The 16,328-nt window shown below is 40.4% G+C and overlaps 1 protein-coding gene across 3 annotated transcripts in view; it reads left to right on the top strand.

The window, feature by feature from the left end:
• Nucleotides 1–16,328, top strand: part of TMTC1 (transmembrane O-mannosyltransferase targeting cadherins 1) — a 277,223-nt gene that overhangs the window by 77,724 nt on the left and 183,171 nt on the right. The gene's annotated exons all lie outside the window — the stretch shown is intronic.

Here is a 16,328-nt window from a genome sequence, read left to right as displayed (position 1 = left end):
GGATAATTTAACCTGCTTTAATTCCACTTTACCAATTTTTTCGTCATTTTGATTTGTTGTGCTTATAAACCTGCTATAGAGTTTAACATTCCACTTACACTTAAAAATAACAACCACCACCACAGGGGCACTGGGGTGGCTCAGTGGCTGAGTCTGTTTAGCGTCTGACTTGATTTCGGCTTAGGTCAGGATCTTAGGTTTGTGAGATCAAGTCCCACATCAGGCTCTGCTCTGAGCGTGGAGCTTTCTTGAAATTCTCTCTCTCCCTCTTGCTCTGAGCTCACCCCCTTCCCTTTCTAAAACAAACAAAAACGGTTTATTGAAGTTCACATGTAGAAAGAGTTATATATTCAATGTTTACAACTCAGCGAGATTGGGGATAAATGTATACCCATGAAACCAGTACCACCATCAAAGCTATAAACATAGCCATTGCCTCCCAAAGTTTCCTCTTGCCCTCTTTATTATAATCATTATCATCATCATCATCATTTTTATGGGAAAAACTCAACATAGGGTCTACCTTCTTTGTAGATTTTAAGTATATAATGCAGTATTCAGTTATATTTTTATTTCTAGAAATTTGCTTTTTGTTTAGATCTTTTTAGTCTTTTATATTCTTTTTCTTCTCTGTATATTTACAGATTCTTTACACATTACAGAGCAAGAAAATGTGAAACATGTAAGAACACACACAGTGGGCTCTCTGGCACCATATTTAATTGCAGGAGACTCACAGAAACAGAGGTCTCTGCGGATGTGCTCATCCCCTGGTGCCCGCTGGGATCATGGGATATGTTCAGGGATTTAGCATGGAGGTTTTTAAGACCCCGGGAAAGAGTATGGTTGTAGGACCATGGAATGTTTAAGCTGCAGCACTGCGGTAATACCAGTACTACTCCTCTCCTCACATCTTAAATGGAGTTCAGACCTTTGGATAGAAGCATTATGACTTAAGAAGTCTCCGTTCTGCCACCTCAGTATTCATGGTCGGGGCAGCACTGGCCCCTCTTCTAGCTTTAGCCAGATTCTGTTGTTCAAGTGTTGTGGTCGTTCAGTGTCAGACCATTGGCCTGGTATATTGCCTCAGTATGCTACCAGAATTGATTCTGAAAAGCCCTCAACTCTAGAAGGATTCCATGGGGCTTTCTTTGCAGGAAGCCAGCCTCCAGGGAATCAGTTTTAGACAAGATAGTTCTTATTACTTAGTTATTTTAACATACTAACTGCATATCAATCTTCCCAAGATAAATATTTCCCCCCAACATTTTGGGATCACTGAAGTTTGGGATACAGCTGACATTCTCTTCTTATTTTTGTTAGATAAAATAACAGTACATTTTTAAAAAAAAGATTTTATTTATTTATTTGACAGAGAGCTATCGCAAGTGGGCAGAGAGGCAGGCAGAAAGATGGGGGGAAGCAGGCTCCCCCGCTGAGCAGAGAGCCTGATGCGGGGCTCGATCCCAGGACCCTGAGATCATGACCTGAGCCAAAGAGCTGAAGGCAGAGGCTTAACCCACTGAGCTACCCAGGTGCCCCAAAATAACAGTACATTTTTAAATTGATGTCATTTTGTATTTGATAAAATTTGGGAGTTTATATTCTCTTTCAGATAATTTCAATTTAAGAAGTCTTTGTGAATCTGCTTTGACATCTGTCTCTCATTTTTTCTGTAGACTCTCTCATTGTCTTTTGTTCACATATAGATCTTTTGAAGATTACCTCTGAGCTCATATTTCTTGGAACTATTTCTGTGTGAAAACTTGGATGCATGGGTTACAGAATCTGCATTTGTTTCATGTTCTTGGGAGATGGTGCAAAGACCAGGAGTACTTTAAATTTGCACTTGAAGTTTTTTTGGAGATTACAGTGGTATGAATTCAAGCTGTAAAACCTCATGCTGGTGAGTTTGTGATTAGAAATTCTGAAGGGAGGATTTTTTGTCTATGTAAGGCCAGTGTTTAGGTCAGTAAAATATTCTTGTGCCCTTAGAATGAGAACTTATGGGTTTAGAATCCCAGCTTGATGCAGGGGAGAGTCTCTCCCTGACTCCCCATTTCGGGCATTCCCAGAACTTCTCTTTTGTTCTCTGGTATCTAGAAAGCCACCCTTCCCTAGCAAATGCTTCTGTGGTCCTTGGGCCTGTTGGGTGTCTTGCTTCCACCTGATATTTGGTCTCTGAGAAGTTCTTTCTCAGTTCATCAACCTGTTTGCAAACTGGGGAAAAATATTTTATTTGGCAGCTTTGTTTTTTGTGGGAGGCTCTGGTCGCAGCACTTTTTGAATGAGAAATTCACCTCTGTTTTTAACTGCAGGTACAGTGGGGACCAAGTCCTGTGCCGGTTTTTGTGGCCTTTGAACCATAATTGCTTGTTTAAAGAAACCATCTAAGCTTGGAGGTCTCATCTACAATCTAGAAATGAATCTGCAGTGCATGCTCTGGTTGTTCATGGGAATTTCAGGGTCACATCTGTCCCATTGCCATTGAGCACATCCATTCTTCCTGTCCTTACCTTTGTGCAGGTTGCTGAGTGGTCATGGTTATGTGATAGTATGTGGGCCACACAGAGTCTCTGTGAGGAAAACATTTTCAGTTTTGAAGCAAGATAAACTGTCCAATCAAGTTATCATCTACTTCTCCCCAGGAAATCTGCTTTTTTAAAAAAATTAATTTCAGGCTGCATGTGTATTTTTGTTGAAGATAAGAATGACAACTCTACCAATAAAGTAGACAATGTCAAGATACAGTTCTGTGGTAAAAGTGGAATGAAAATATGAGTTTAAGAAGAAAAATGAATTGCAAAATTTCCAGCTGTTAACAAGAAGAGCTTTCTTTTTTTTGGTTTTTTATTTATTTTTTTGTTTTGTTTTTAAATAGCTTTTTGGGAGTTTAGTTCACAAACAGTTCTACTTTTAATTTTTAATTTTCTTTTCTGTAAGCACTGTGTTTATTTCTGTTTCAGAAAAGTCCTAATGGAGCGTATACAGAGGGGCAGTTCCCTTTCTTCCAGAGTAGCAAATCATAGCAAAATTGCTTGTGACCATTATGCTAAGCTTTTCTTGTAAAACAGTATATGAAATCAAAGTGTGGTTTTAAATGTAAAATCATCATTTTTTTCCCTGAGTCTCTCTGTCATCTGCAATATAAGTGGAAGTTATTATAAAGATTAAATGCAAATGGAGCTTTTCTCCCAATTTTTAGACTCTCACTATCATGAAGTTTAGCCTTGGTTTTTACTCATATTTTTTCTCCTTAGTTTTGCTGGCTTTGCATATCTATTGGGTGCTTCTTTTCAGTATCTTCTAGATTTATCAAGCACATTTTAATTTTGGACCGTTTTGTTATGAATGAAAAAAATTTTAAGGAACATAGTTGGGTTTTTTAATTTTTTAAGTTAAATTCAACTAATTAACATATAATGTATTATTGTTTCAGAGGTACAGGTCTGTGATTCATCAGTCTTACATAATACCCAGTGCTTTTTACAACACATACCTTCCTGTCCATCACTCAGTTACTCCATCCCTCCACCCCCGTCCCCTCTAGCAACCCTCAGTTTGTTAAGGAACATAGTTTTTATAACAGACGGCACATTTCTTCCTATTCTAAAGCTCAGGCTTATATTTTACTCATACTACCTTTTTTTTCCCTCAGTTCACTGACTTTATTTTCTTCTCTCTTAGGTGCTCATTTTCAGTTCTTCTAGATTTATGAATGTATGTTTTAATAACTTTTGACCATATCGGTAGGAATGAAATAGCAAATTAGTAAGGCACATAGTTCTTAGAAGATACAAATTTTCTTCTGCATTGTTTAGGCCTTAAAAATATTTTGAACAGCCAAGTGTATTCAGAAGTCAATATGAGAGACCCAGAAGGACATTCAGTCAAATTTAGTCATACTTAGTTTGTTAGACTTTGTTCCTTTTAAATGATTGCCTCTACTTCTTTTGTTTCCGCATTTTAATGGTAATGCACTGCCACCCTCTATTTTCCTTTGTTTTCAAATAACAGGTCATTAGATACTGCATTATTGTTTCCCTGTATGTAATATGCTTTTCTCTTCTAGATGTGGTTTTTTTTTTTGCATTTATATTATATCAGGTTTACTCAGTTTTTTGAATTGTAAATTTATGCCTTTCACAAATTTGGAACTATTTTCATCATTTCTTTAAATATTTTTTTTCTCTCTCTTCTCTCTTTGGGACTCCAATGATACGTAAGTTAGAACATTTGATGTTATTCCATATGGTCATTCAGAGAGTGTTCTTTTTTTATTTTTGTTTCTTTACATTAGATCAGTTCTTTTGATCTGTCTTCCAAGTTTACTGACTCTCTCCAACATGCTGGAACGTTATCAGTGAACTCTTACCTTAGACATATGTTCTTATTTGTAGAATTTCTGTTTAGTGCTTGTATTTTTATTTTGTTTTATTTTTTATTAAGATTTATTTTTTAAGTAATCTCTAGAGCGAACATGGGGCTCAATTCCACAACCCTGAGATCAAGAATTGCTCCACTGACTTTAAGAATATTATAATGATTACTGAATGATTATGTTGCTGTCAAGTTGTATGTGAGTATTACAAGATAGTACTGCGTCGTATCTAATAGCATTTAAACCAAAGAACATCATTGTTAACTGTCTTTAAACCATTAGGAATTGTTAAATTTGTTTTATTTTTATTAAGGAACACAAATGTGGCAAGCTTTTTACATAAATAGATCTGTTCTGGAGAAAAGATACATTTCAGTGGAATGTTCTTTGGTAAACAGAGTGACAGGGTGTTAAACCAAGGCAGAGGCATTCTAGGTGAGTTCCACGGGCCCTGTTCATTTCAGACCTGGTGAATGTCAAGCCATTCTAAGAAAATTCTTCAGGCCAAGGAGGTGGTTCTTGAAACTTTTCCCCCATCTAGGATAGTACTCTTTAAACATTTTGCTCCACATAGCCTCTAAATTAACTTTTAAAAACCATGGATTCCCTCTACAGTTAGGTTAGCATCTAAAATTGTTCATCGTAAGTTTTCAGTACTTGTAAAGACCATAATTTCTCATGTATTATATATGTTGAAAACTTAAAATTGTTATATCCCTGTTTTAAATATGTCCAATGGAATATAAATACTAAGAGTGCTTTTTTACCTACCATAATACATTTTTAAAGTACATCATAACACTTCTCTTTTATTACTTGGAATTTTACATTATTCTTTTCCTATTTCCTATTGCCTAGTTCCATTACATTGGCTTATGGAATCTCATTCTAATGTAATACAATTTTATGGGTTTTATTAATCTTGGTATCTTATTTCCTTGTAATAAAAATCTGCATATAAATTAATATGATTTTTAAATTTCCATGTCCTTAGGGTCTAAGTATTAAATTTTCTTCTCAATTAGTTATGAATATAATGACTATTAATTCACAAATATCAAAATAGTATCTGTTTTAAATAATGTAATAAATAAATGCAGGAAATGCAAAGTATAGTCATTAATGCACAGACTGGAGTCTTAAAAGTCTTGGGTTCAAATCCTAGCTCTAACTTTTATTGCTGTATAGTTCCATCTGCCTTGTCTGTCAAATTGGCATTAAGAATAGTATTAATCTAACATGAATGTTATGAAGGTTAAGTGAGTTAGTAGATGTAAAGTGCCTAGGATCATTTCTGGCATATAAGAAATACCACGTGTTTGCTTGATTATTCTGACTATACTTATTAACAATGAAAAGTGAAATTCTGTTAGAAATGCATCTTGGGGTGGCTGGGGGCTCGGTTGGTTAAGCATCCAACTCTTGGTTTCAGCTCAGGTCATGATCTCAGGGTTGTGAAATCAAGCCCTATGCAGGGCTCCGTGCTCATCGTGGAGTCTGCTAGAGATTCTTTCTCTCCTCTTCCTCTGCCCCCCATCTCCCACTTTTGCATGCACTCTCAAATAAATAAGTAAAATCTTTTTTAAAAAAAGAAATGCATCTTAATGAGATGAAAGAATCTTTTAATTATTTGATAGTTAATTTTCTCATTAAATGATGAATATTTTTTATCGATGGCATAAATCTGGGTTCAGCATCACAGCTATCAGTTTTTCATTTATATGCTTAGAAATGAGAAAACTTTTTATATAGGTGAGTAGATGACAATAAAAGGGGTCTTTTTATAATAAAACTTCTCAATTCTTTGACTCCTTTTGCATTATGTGCCAAAAAATCACTTACTGATCTTTCATCGAATGCCATTTTAAATGATCTTTCGGTAAATAAAGCTATTAGCTCCGCTTCAATTTTGTTGAAAGCATTCAGTTGGAAGCCACCTCCCTTGAAAGTGGTTTTTCTCCAGTCTGTGTAGTCATTTCTTTTGTAAACCAGTACCAATTTTTTTTTTTTAAAGATTTATTTATTTATTTGACAGACAGAGATCACAAGCAGGCAGAGAGGCAGACAGAGAGAGAGGAGGAAGCAGGCTCTCCGAGGAGCAGAGAGAGCCCGATGCGGGGCTCAATCCCAGGACCCTGGGATCATGACCCGAGCCGAAAGCAGAGGCTTTAACCCACTGAGCCACCCAGGCGCCCCAGTACCAATATTTTTAATTACATTTTTGTTGGGTGCCCTGAGAGGATTTACCATCCATACAGTGCATTACTATAAAACAGGATGAGGGCATCAGGACTAGTGTGAGAGGGAAGGTGCACACTGAGAACCACGAGTGGCAATCTAGATTGTACTCCTTCTGAAGCAAATCCATTGTGGGAAGTCTCTGTGTGCCTGGCACAGGTACCCCAGCTCAAAGGTCATGGCTCTTGGGACCATCCCTTTCCTCAGGGCACTCAAAACCAGGAACATAGCATGCCCAGTGTCTGTTGGCCTGAGTTTTCTCTTCTGGACTTTGTTGGTGCGTGAGTGTGGGAGAAAGCACATCAGCTCTGTGGTTTTTAAATTGCTTGACAGATCCACAGGAAGCTCCAGAATCTTTTGGGGGCTCTGGGAGGCCCAAGCTATTCTCATAATAACACAAAGACCTTATTTGTCTTTTTTATTCTGTTGATGTGTACCCTGACAGTGCAGACAATGGTGGGTAAGATCATTGGCCCCTTATCACAAATCCAGACAATAGCTCCAAATTGTGCTACTAGTCTTTGTATGGACGCTGCATGCTTGGAGTTAAAAAAAAAAAAATCCATTCTTACGTAAGAATGTACTTGATGAAGGGGCGCCTGGGTGGCTCAGTCATTAAGCGTCAGCCTTCAGCTCAGGTCATGATCTCAAGGTTCTGGGATTAAACCCTGCATCCGGCTCCCTGCTCAGCGGGAAGCCTGCTTCTCCCTCTCCCACTCCCCCTGCTTGTATTCTCTCTCTCAATGTCTCTGTTTCTCTGTCAAATAAATAAATAATAAAATCTTTTAAAAAAAATGTCCTTGATGAAGCAGTAAAAACTACTTAGTTAAGTTAAGCCCCAGCAGTTGAATATATCTCTTTTTCATGTATGCTTATCTGCTCTGTATTCACATGATGAAATTGGCAGTAGGCACAAAGCGATTCTACTGCACACCAGAAAACAATGTCTTGAGAAATACTTGTATGATTGTTGGACTGGCAAGCTGTACGAGCCAGTTTGTTTTGTTTTTAATAAAACATCATGTTTGGTAGAAACATTTATTGAAAAACGATGGTTATTCAGACTTAGGGTTTTAATAGGCATTTTTTCCAAATGGGCAATGAGCCCAGCATTACAAGGAGAACAGCTGATGGTATTCGTTACTAATGCTCAAATCCAAGGTTTCCAGCAGAAATTAGAAGTTTGGAAAACTTTTAACTGCCACTGTGAGCTTGACAAAGTTTTTATACCAAAAGACTTTTGATGAGATTGGTAGTGATATTAGCAAAAAGAATTTTCAAAATATTGTGTAATGAAATTTGTAAATATTTTGAAAATTTGTATAGTTCAGAGGGCTAATGTTTTCTAAATGACTAATGCATGATGTTACAAAGTCACGCATGGATGTAATAGGGTCCAGAGACCTGAATAAATAGGAATTATATATGATATATATATATGCATATATAATATATATGTATGTGTATATATGTAAAGAGAGAGATTAATTTTAAGGAAGTGGCTCATGCAGTTGAGGGTTGATGAGTCTGAAACCTGTACAGTCGGATGAGCTGGAAATTCAGGCAATGTTCATGTTTTAGTCCATAGTACAAAGACTGGAAACTCAAGAAGAATTTCCATGTTGCAGTCCTAAAGCAGAATTCCCTTTTTGTCTGGAGACTTCAGTCTTTTTCTCTTAAAGCCACCATATTGTGGAGGATAATCTTTTCTCAAGTCTGCTGATTTAAATGTTAATTACACCTGCAGATACCTTCATAGCCACATAGACTGATGTTTGACCAAATAAACTAGACATCTTAGCCTAGCCGCACTGATGCGTAAAATTAATCGTCACAGTGGGTAAAAGATTTATTCAACGTTCAAGGTAGGTCTCTGGGTTTCATGTTACAAGTAAGCTTTAAGAAACTACCACTTGTTGAGTGATGTAGTATCAAAGAAGAATATCCATAATTACCTTAAAAATCTTTTTTTTTTTTTTTTTAAAGCACACTCACCCTTTTCCCAACTGCATCTCAAGGACAGATTTTCTTCCCATACTTCTACCCAAACAGCATACAACAATGGACGAATGTGGAAGGAAAAGCAAGAACTATTTTTTTTTTTTTTAAGATTTTATTTATTTGACAGAGAAGGCAAGCAGGGGGAGCAGCAGAGGGAGAGGGAGAAGCAGGCTCCCCGCTGAGCAGGGAGCCCCACTCAGGACTCCATCCCAGGACCCTGGGATCCTGACCTGAGCCAAAGGTAGACACTTAAATGCCTGAGTCACCCAGGTGCCCCGAAATACAGGAATTTCGTTTCTGTTCTCTTTTACTGAGTCAATTTGCAAAATTCTTTTTCTCTTTTTTTTTTAATTTTATCTTTTTTTAAAAAAATTAACATATAGTGTATTTTTAGCCCCAGGGGTACAGGTCTGTGAGTTGCCAGGTTTACACCTCACAGCACTCACCATAGTGCAAAATTATTTTTCTACTCTTTTCACTTTTTTGTTTTTGAAAATGTAGATTTCTAAGGATAATATATATTTATAGGAAATGTAGATTTCTAAGGATAATATATATTTATAGGAAATGGGCTTATTGTTATTTCCAGTGAACAAAAAATTATTATTTTTTCTTTCCTTTTAGATCTAACACACACAAAACGCTTTGGTTTGTTTAGTATTTTTTTTTTTAAGATTTTATTTATTTATTTGACACACAGAGAGAGCACAAGCAGAGGGAGCAGCACATGGAGGGAGAGGGAGAAGCTGGTTGCCTGTTGAGCAGGGAGCCCGATGCAGGACTAGATCCCAAGACCCTGGAATCAGGACCTGAGCTCAAGGCAGCTGCTGAAACGACTGAGCCACCCAGGCGTCCCTTATTTAGTAATTTTTTTAATGAAAGGAGTCTTTAGACAAGAAAATTGAGAGTTGTTACTTTAATAAAAAAAGAGGTGATTGCTTGGGAAAATAATAATTCTTACTAAGGCAGCATATGTTAAAAATTAAACAACTTCTTCAGGCGCTAACCTGAGCACCTGAATGTGGTAGTGAGGTTCTTCACATGAAAGTTGCTTCCATGACCTTCAGTGGGTGCTGGTGGTGGTTCCATCTGATGTCTGAAATGAACAAGCTGGTTAATTAGAGGTTCTCTTCCAGTGGGGTTTGCTTTTGGGGCAGTCCACGACCTGTTGGAGAGAAGTGACCTCCCACGGAAAGCCTTCCAGACACACGCAGGCTGAAATAGGGCTGTTGTCTAAGGAGCACCTGCACCATGGCCTGTAGCTCTGGAAAGTCCTGCCTCTGGGTCCCCAGTCCGTCCTTCTCACTTCATTATGGCAATGTTAGGAATACCATGCCACGTGCAGTTTACAGCTTCAGTTCAACCAGGGGCACCCGTGTCCTAGTTCAGTGTCCTCCACTTTTTTTTTTTTTTTTAAGATTTTATTTACTTATTTGACTGACAGAGATCACAAGTAGGCAGAGTGGCAGGCAGAGAGAGAGGAGGAAGCCGGCTCCCTGCTGAGCAGAGAGCCTGATGCAGGGCTCGATCCCAGAACCCTGAGATCATGACCTGAGCCGAAGGCAGAGGCTTAACCCACTGAGCCACCCAGGTGCCCCTGTTCTCCACGTTTGACAGTAGAACACAGCAGGATGATGTAGACAGCAGCAGTGTGTTAAGGCTGAATGCACGTGCTTTCCTCGTAGAAATCCGTTTCACGTTCATCATTCTTTATATTCTTCCCTTCCATATCATCATAGAAAAAGAGTCCCTGTGTCAATGCTTTCCCTTCTTACCATGAAAATTATTTGACTTTTATACTTCCTTCTCTAAAAATGATCTTCTAAGGTTTCCAGCGGGTGTTGCCAAGGACGTTCTAGGTCCGGATGCGGGGCGCACGGGAGGCACCCGCAGCAGGTCCTTTCTCGAGTGTCCCTGGAGTAAGAGTGTGGCTCCAGCCCAGGGAGAGCAGCCCTTAGGCTAATCGGCACGCTGCAGGGAGGGGAGCGGCCGGGCAATGCACAAGGACGCTGCTGTGTCCGAGCAGGCCTCGGGGTGCTTCGCAGACCCCGGCCAGGCGGCGCCGGCTGCATCTGGAGTAGCTCGGACTGCAAGCCAGGGAGCTGCGTGCAGCAGCCTGATGAAAGAGCATTGTTCGGACGACACAGAAATCGCCTCCAAGCGCTGTGTGTGTGAGAAGAGCTCAGGGAGGCCCATCCCAGGAGCCAGCGAGAGAGGGTGTGGGCAGCGGGGTAGCTGCCCACCCCCCCTGCTCGTCGCTTCTGGGGGTGGGGTTGCGTCACGACGCTGCAGGCGTTTCCGGTGTCTGACGTCGGGACTGGGCACGTGGATGTCGTCCGCTCTTCTCTTGACGGCCGGCATTTCCGGGGACTTTAGCCTTGTGCTGGAGCTGGTCTCTCGTCCGGTTTTCTTCCCTGTAAGGCCGTGGAGCCCTGGAGGCGGCCGCGCTAGAGACCGCCGGGTTCTTCGGTGTGCTCGCTCTCCGCTCTCATCCCACCGCGGCAGCGGGCCCGGGAAGCCGCGCGCCGCGCGGTTTGTGGTGCGGAAGACTTGAGGCACCGCCGGCGTTTTAAGACCTGGCAACACAACGGCGCTGTAAGCATTGTGAGCTCGTTTGGGAAGGCAGAGGTGTATCTGGAGACGTGTTGTCCCGTTGTGATTGGCTCCGTTGCTGTCTGGCGCTTGATTTCTGCAAAGGAAAGAAAGGCAGAGAAAGGTTTAGCAAGGCTCAGGGAAGTGTGGAGATGTTGTTTTAGGAGTTCTTTTCCAGCTTTTTCTCTCTTCCTTTTGAAAATCTGTGGCAGGTTTCAGTCCCAGTTTTTCATTTGAATATATTCCTATTTTTAAAAAGTGCGGCATGGAAATGTATCGTTCTTTTTTTTAATCTGGGTCTGATGGGGAAGTATTTTCTCCTTCTTTTGTTTCCTTTTGACTCTCTTGCCTATTTTCTTTCATAAGATGCCAGGCACTGCACTGACGCTCCTTAAAGGGATTCTAGACTGAAGTTTGGAGTTGTGTTGTATGTGTTTCTAACACGGAAAATATCTCGTCTTTAGAATGTATTGCAAACCCAAGTTTTGACAAGTTCCTACCACGTGGGTATCCTGGAGCTCCGTTTGGAAATGTGCAATATACTCTCTGTCTTAAGTGGGTATTAATGAGTAAAATACAAGGGACTCCTTATCTTGGGGTCCATGGGCTATAGAGACCCCCATTGCCACTGTATGTAACCTTGGTTTGTTTTCACATTCTCAGAGGGGTTCTGTCATTAAGAACCACCTTTGGTGGTATGAGTGATCTCTGAAGTGGCTTCCATCCACTGTTGGAACCAGTTCCAACCACTCACTGTTTGTTCCCGTGATTTTCAGTATCTTAATCATAACTGGGTTTTCTCTGTGCCTTTCATATGCATTTATTTAGTAAACAAAGTGCATTAAGTTTTTGGTAGCTTTCTCACTTTAATTTTTCATTTTTTAGCTATATGCATTCACTCACTCATTTATATATTCATTTATTTAAAAAGATTTTATTTATTTATTTATTTATTTGACAGACAGAGATCACAAGTAGGCAGAGAGGCAGGTAGAGAGAGAGGAGGAAGCAGCCTTCCTGCTGAGCCGAGAGTCCAACTTGGGGCTCGATCCCAGGACCACGGGACCATGACCTGAGCTGAAGGCAGAGGCTCTAACCCACTGAGACACCCAGGTGCCCCTACTCACTCATTTATTTTTTAAGTCCTTAATGTGTAGACACTGTGTTAGGTCATGTCACATCATTACAGTCATTCTGGAGTCCTGTGCCTTTCCGTTTTAACCACGATCACATTTTATGATTGTGTACTTGTGTGATGTCTCTTTCAGGAGACTGAAAGCTGCAGGAGCCCAGGGTCTGGGTGTTTTTCTTTCTCGTGTATCCCACAGTGCTGGGCACACTGCCTGGCAGATAAAAGGATCTGGGACAATATTTCCTGAATTAAGACATTTTTATGTCTCCTCAGAGTGCCCAGTATCTTAACAGGAGTTAATTTCCTATTGTTGTGAATAACTAATGTCCAGGAAGTTGAGTACTTGACTTGGTTTTGTGTGCCATGGAGAGAGAAACAAAAAATACCGTGTGATACCCAGTCTCAGAGCATGTACATAATGCAGTAGAGGAGCAGAGACAACCCTATCTGAAACCTTTGTTTCCTTTTTTTTTTTTTTTTTTTTTTAGATTTTATTTATTCGAGGGAGAGAGAGCACAAGCAGGGGGAGCAGTAGAGGCAAAAGGACAAGCTGCTTCCTTGCTGAACAGGAAGCCTGATGCTGTGCTCCATTCCAGGACCCTGGGATCATGACCTGAGCCAAAGGCAGACATTTAACTAACTGAGCCACCCAGGTGCCCCTGAAACCTCTTGTTTCTAAGTGCTATGGGAGGTTAATAGAGAAAGGGAGTGAGAGCAGACTAGGAAGGTTTGTCCGTGGGGATGAGACTAGGGGAAGATCTGGGGAATGGGAGAATTGCAGAGAGAACACTCCAAGTCCCGCTGAAGAACAGGATTGGCAAGAAAGGTGGGGACAGCTACATAGTGTAGAGGCCAGCCCAAGGGTCACGTTAGAGTCTGCAGAGTTTCCTAGTTGGAGAGCTCTCTTCCATCACCTCCCTTAAAATCAGGGCTTGAATGAAGAAGTACTAGTGGCTCCTGACAATATGTGTTAGGGAAAGGGTTTTCAAAAAGGAGAAAGGGAAATGCTGGGAGTAATTTGAATGCTTAGCCCTCTGAACCTTGGCCTTATATAGCACAGGATGCCTGGAGCTGGAGAGCAGAGGAGTGTGAGATGCTTCACACACACAGACACACACACACACCAGGCAAGGAGGCTGGAGAGCAGAGGAGTGTGAGATGCTACACACACACACACACACACACACACACACACACACCAGGCAAGATTCTGAAAGAAACTGTATGCAGTAGCTAAGCAAGCCCTTTTCTTAAAGGAAATGCATAATATGTCAGCTAAGCTATACTCATGCTTCAGGGAGGTTTTGAGATCCAAAATGGTAGAAGGGATCCAAGGAGGGGACATTACCAGCCTTCCACATGGGTTTGGGTGGGCTGCACCTGAGGAGGATTCTGAAGCATGGTTCCAAAACCAAGACCATCTCTAACATATTCCCAAGTTATCTCTCAGTATCCAGAAAACAAAACGATGATTCTGTAGAGAGTTAATATTCTGCAGAGTTATTGTTGGTTACTGGGTCTGTGTTCCCATAGGATCCAAGGCCTCCAGGCCAAACCACTTCTCTTCTTTACTGCTGCCTTTTCCTGCTATCATTCTAATTCCCCCGTTTCACATACAAAGTAATATATTTTTTCAATGGCTGTGTTTAATCCTCTCCACTGTTCTTCTCTTTTTTGCCAGCTGATTTTTGGGACACAAACATATACTCATGAGTCATCATTAACAAAATGGTGTTATAGAAAGAGAAATCTCAGCACAAAAAGTAAAGTTTACCAGAAATACCTACGGAATGTCCTTGACAGAATGCATAGCAAACTCCAGGGAATGGATTCTAGCCATACAGTATGAGATGAATTATTTTTATGGCTGTCTGTTCCCAGTGGTTTAAGATTCTTGGAACAAATGTTCCAGGTAAAAGCATCTGCTCCCAACTCTATTAAAAGTACTTCTAGAATCACGTCTTCACATCCCACATTTCAATGAGGAAGCCAGAATGTAGCTAGAAGTAATTACTTCAGACTACATCTTGTGCTCATGGTGCTACCTCATTAGCACTGTGGCTCATTCACAAGCCAAGATCTACTTCTCATTACTTCAGAGCAGAGATCAAATAACTGTGCAGTGGTTGGGCATGGTTCTGAAATGCAATTCCTTTATGTTTCAGCATATAGGAAATAGAAGTATCATTTTTGCTCTTGTCTCTGCCTTTAGCATTTCTGTCTGTTCAAGTCCTCGCGATTGGGGAAATGCACGCCTTTCTCCCCTTCTAAACTTTTCTCTTTCTGCAGGGCCCAGGTCAGAGTTTACCCTTCCCAGGAAGCTGTCCCTCTGTTGCCCACCACATCTTTCTCTGAATGCCGGTGGTGGTGGTGTTTGGCCACCTCTCCTGACAGTGTGTGTTATGATAAAATTCTGTTCTTCTCTTTGAGCTAACATCTCTAGTAGATTGATTTTATTTCTGGGAAATATAGAGAGAACTGTAGGAAATACATCTGTGGCCCTAGTAGATAGAATCAGTGATGAGCTAAGAAATGAATTATAATAAGAATTACAGTTTTCCTTTATATAGCTTTTTATAGCTTCTGTGGTGCATCCTTTTTTGGGGGGGAGGTCCAGAGCAGACATTTATTGGGAATGAGAAAGCTTCAATAAGCTAAGACCTAGAACATGTGATTCTCTGGGATAAATATGTATACACATCCTGACATTTGTCTAGAACAGATTGGACCTAGCAACCAGTGACCAGAAGAGGAATCTTTTGAGCTTGACCAGTGGATCGACTGTAGACTCAGGATTTGAGGAGACCTTGGTGGTAATAAAGTGTGACTTCTCTTCTCCCGCAGCGCCCTCTCCAGTTCAGTGCTCCCATCTGTGTTTGGCCTCTATTCCAAACTCTCTGTGCTCATTACTTCCTGAGGCTGCCCATTCCTCTGGAGTGAGACTTGTCTGACCCTTCTTCCACTGGTATCCTGCAGATACTTGCAGTCTCCATTTTCATCTCCTAAATAATTTCTTGCCCGGTATAAACACCTTTCCATTCTTTAGCTTCTTTTCGTATGCCATAGTTTATTTCTTGTTATTGTGGTTGCTCTTTCTCAGATATGCCATAATTAATTAACATGTCTAAGAAAGTGGGATGCCCAGAATTGTATTCTACTCCAAGAGAAGAACTTGCACTTTGGTTTCTTATGGACTAGAGTTTTGTTCATGTGGTGGTAGGGGAGGAAAAATAATTTTTCCTCTACCCTTTGAGTTCTTGGCTGAGACCCCTATAATAAAAGTTGGATAAACAAGAGAAAAACATACAGAAGTTTATTAACATGTATACGTCAGGTATTTTGGGGAATATCTAGGAAAATATGAATAACTCCAAACTTTGAAAGTTTAGATGAAAGAGTGTAGAAATGTATTATAATATTCATTAGATTTCTAATTCAAAGATGGAGAAATCAGGGGTTTTGAGTTCTAGTCACATTCAGAAGTGAGGTTTAAAAAGCTGATGGCCATCTCCATTTATTCTCATTTTGAAAACATTTGTCCCGCTCTGCTTCCCCGTGAAAGCAGTAGAACTTCATACTTACAGAAACTACAGTGACTCAGATCTAGAGATGTGTGACTGGTCACTCCTTTCCCTGAACAAATTAATACATATACAAAAGATTGAGATGATCGTGCCTATGATACTGAAGGTTATGGCAAAATGTCAAGATAAAGAGGAAAATTTGGGGGTGCCTGGGTGGCTCAGTGGGTTAAAACCTCTGCTTTCGGCTCAGGTCATGATCCCAGGGTCCTGGGATCGAGCCCCACATCGGGCTCTCTGCTCCGCGTAAGGCCTCTTTCCTCCCCTCTCTCCCTGCCTGCCTCTCTTGCCTACTCATGACCTCTGTCTGTCAAATAATCTTTAAAAAAAAAAAACAAGGAAAATTTGTTTTTGTATTGCTTTGTAGTTTATTAAAATACATTAAAATTAAAATACATTATTA

The sequence above is a fragment of the Mustela lutreola genome, chromosome 8 (genome assembly GCF_030435805.1).
Source record: "Mustela lutreola isolate mMusLut2 chromosome 8, mMusLut2.pri, whole genome shotgun sequence".
Lineage (NCBI taxonomy): Eukaryota > Metazoa > Chordata > Mammalia > Carnivora > Mustelidae > Mustela > Mustela lutreola.
Note: the sequence above shows the minus strand (reverse complement) of the source record. Positions and strands in the feature narration are given on the sequence as shown.